This window comes from Arachis stenosperma, chromosome 3 (genome assembly GCF_014773155.1).
Source record: "Arachis stenosperma cultivar V10309 chromosome 3, arast.V10309.gnm1.PFL2, whole genome shotgun sequence".
NCBI lineage: Eukaryota > Viridiplantae > Streptophyta > Magnoliopsida > Fabales > Fabaceae > Arachis > Arachis stenosperma.
In genome coordinates, this window is record NC_080379.1 from 122,182,874 (window position 1) to 122,185,995 (window position 3,122).

General features: G+C 37.5%; 1 non-coding gene across 1 annotated transcript; it reads right to left on the reverse strand.

Annotated features, from left to right (window-relative positions):
• Positions 1-2,718: 2,718 nt before the first annotated feature.
• Positions 2,719-2,826, reverse strand: LOC130971345 (small nucleolar RNA R71). The gene has a single exon (XR_009082568.1). It is a non-coding gene; the product is annotated as a small nucleolar RNA R71 (small nucleolar RNA).
• Between the last annotated feature and the right edge of the window lie 296 nt (positions 2,827-3,122).

A 3,122-nucleotide genomic window follows, 5' to 3' on the forward strand; every position in this document is an offset into this window, starting at 1 on the left:
GCAGGCGGGGCGTTAGTGACAGACGCAAAAGGATCGATGGATTCTATTCCGGCCTGACCGAGAACCGACAGCTGAATTCCGCTATGCTGTGACAGAATGGGAGGTAGCCATTGACAACGGTGAAACCCTACATGAGCTTGCCATGGAAAGGAGTAAGAAGGATTGGATGAAGACTGTAGGAAAGCAGAGAGACGGAAGGGAAGGCATCTTCATACGCTTATCTGAAGCTCTCACCAATGATATGCATAAGTACCTCTATCTTTATCTTTAAGCTTTATTCGTTTATCACTATACCCATTTGAGTCTGCCTGACTGAGATTTACAAGGTGACCATAGCTTGCTTCATAGCAACAATCTCCGTGGGATCGACCCTTACTCGCGTAAGGTTTATTACTTGGACGACCCAGTGCACTTGCTGGTTAGTTGTGCGAAGTTGTGTTTATGCCATGGTATTGAGCACCAAGTCTTTGGAGCCATTACCGGGGATTATTTGAATATGGACAAAGTAGTGATCACAATTTCGTGCACCAAGTTTTTGGCGCCGTTGCCGGGGATTGTTTGTGTATGGACAACTGACGGTTCATCTTGTTGCTTAGATTAGGTATTTTTTTTTTCAGAGTTCTTAAAAATGAATTCTAGTGTTTCATGATGATCTGTTGAAATCTGGCTGGCTGAAAAGCCATGTCTAGTCTTATTGGACCGAGGTTTCAACTGATCATCACAATAGCTTGTTGATCTCTATCAATCTTGCTATTGGAGCAATGATCTGCTAAGGCTTGGCTGGCCATTGGCCATGTCTAGTGTTTTGGACCGAAGCTTTCTTTGAAAGCTTGGCTGGCTGTGAAGCCATGTCTAGTTCCTGGACCGGAGTCTTAGACTAGCATTGCAATGATTCCTGGAAATTCAATTTGAGAATTCTGAAACCTTTATTTTTCTTTTTATATAATTTTCGAAAAAAAAAAATTCACAAAATCATAAAAAAACCAAAAATATTTGATGTTTCTTGCTTGAGTCTAGTGTCTCATCTTAAGTTTGGTGTCAATTACACACATTCATTCATGTTTCTTAAGGATCTTCAAGTAATTCTTGATGATTTCTTACTCTGATCTTTGAATTCTTTTGACTTGAGTGTTTATGTGTCTCATATAGTGTCAGTAGTATACAAACTGCTAAGTTTGGTGTCTTGCATGCATTGTTATTTGATTCTTACTGCATTTTGACTATTAAAAATCCAAAAATATTTTTATTTGTGTCTTTTCAAGTCAATAATACAAAGAATTGAAGATTCAGAACATACTGCAGAGGAATTATACAGAAAAAGCTGGGCGTTCAAAACGCCCAGTGAAGAAGGACAGACTGGCGTTTAAACGCCAGCCAGGGTACCTGGTTGGGCGTTTAACGCCCAAAAAGGGTGCATTTTGGGCGTTAAACGCCAGAATGGATACCATTCTGGGCGTTTAACGCCAGGATGGCTAAAGGGGGAAGATTTTGTTTTCAAAATCAATTTTTTTCAAGTTTTCAAAGTTTTTTAAAATCAAATCTTTTTCAAATCATATCTTTTCAATCAAATGTTTTCAAAATCAATTACTTTCCTTTTTCAAAGATACTTACTAACAATTAATGATTTGATTGAACATTTCAAGTATATTGCCTTTTCTGTTGAGAAAGGTTTAATGTTTGAATCATATCTTTTCTTGTTAGGCAAGTCATTAATTTTTAAAATCATATCTTTTAAAATTGTTTTCAAATCAAATCTTTTTAAAATATTTTTCAAATCATATCTTCTCAATCACATTTTTTAAAACCAATCATATTTTTAAAAATCACATCTTTTCAAAATTAGTTTTCAATCAAATCTTTTTAATTTCTAATTTCAAAATCTTTTTCAAAAATCACTTGATTTCTTTTCCACTTTGAATTTTCGAAAATTATCAATCAATTTTTCAAAATGTTTTTGACATCTTTCTAACTAATTTTCGAAAATTCTCTTCCCTTCTTCTAACATCCTTCTATTTATGGAGTATCACTCCTTCTTAATGCACAATTCGAACTCTATCTAATCAAGTTCGAATTCTTCTACCTCCTTCTTCTATTTTTCTTTTCCTCTGATACCTCAAGGAATCTCTATACTGTGACATAGAGGATTCCACATTTTCTTGTTCTCTTCTCTTTCATATGAGCAGGAGCAGAGACAAAGGCATTCTTGTTGAAGCTGACCCTGAACCTGAAAGGACCTTGAAGCGAAAGCTAAGAGAAGCTAAGGCACAACTCTCTGTAGAGGACCTAACCAAATTCTTCAAAGAAGAAGAACCCATGGCAGCCGAAAACAACAACAATGCCAACAATGCAAGGAAGGTGCTGGGTGACTTTACTGCACCTACTCCCAATTTCTATGGGAGAAGCATCTCTATCCCTGCCATTGGAGCAAACAACCTTGAGCTTAAGCCTCAATTAGTTTCTCTAATGCAACAGAATTGCAAGTTCCATGGACTTCCAATGGAAGATCCTCATCAGTTTTTAGCTGAGTTCTTGCAAATCTGTGACACAGTCAAGACTAATGGGGTTGACCTTGAGGTCTACAGACTGATGCTATTCCCTTTTGCTGTAAGAGACAGAGCTAGAATATGGTTGGACTCACAACCTAAAGATAGCCTGGACTCTTGGAAAAAGCTAGTCAATGCCTTCTTGGCAAAGTTCTTTCCACCTCAAAAATGGAGTAAGCTTAGAGTGGAAGTCCAAACCTTCAGACAGAAGGATGGAGAATCCCTCTATGAAGCTTGGGAAAGATACAAACAATTAATCAGAAAATGTCCCTCAGACATGCTTTCTGAATGGAGCATCATAGGTATTTTCTATGATGGTCTCTCTGAACTATCCAAGATGTCTTTGGATAGCTCTGCTGGAGGATCTCTTCATCTGAAGAAGACGCCTACAGAAGCTCAAGAGCTCATTGAAATGGTTGCAAATAACCAATTCATGTACACTTCTGAAAGGAATCCTGTGAACAATGGGACTAGTCAGAAGAAAGGAGTTCTTGAGATTGATACTCTGAATGCCATACTGGCTCAGAATAAGATATTGACTCAACAAGTCAATTTGATTTCTCAAAGTCTGTCTGGAAT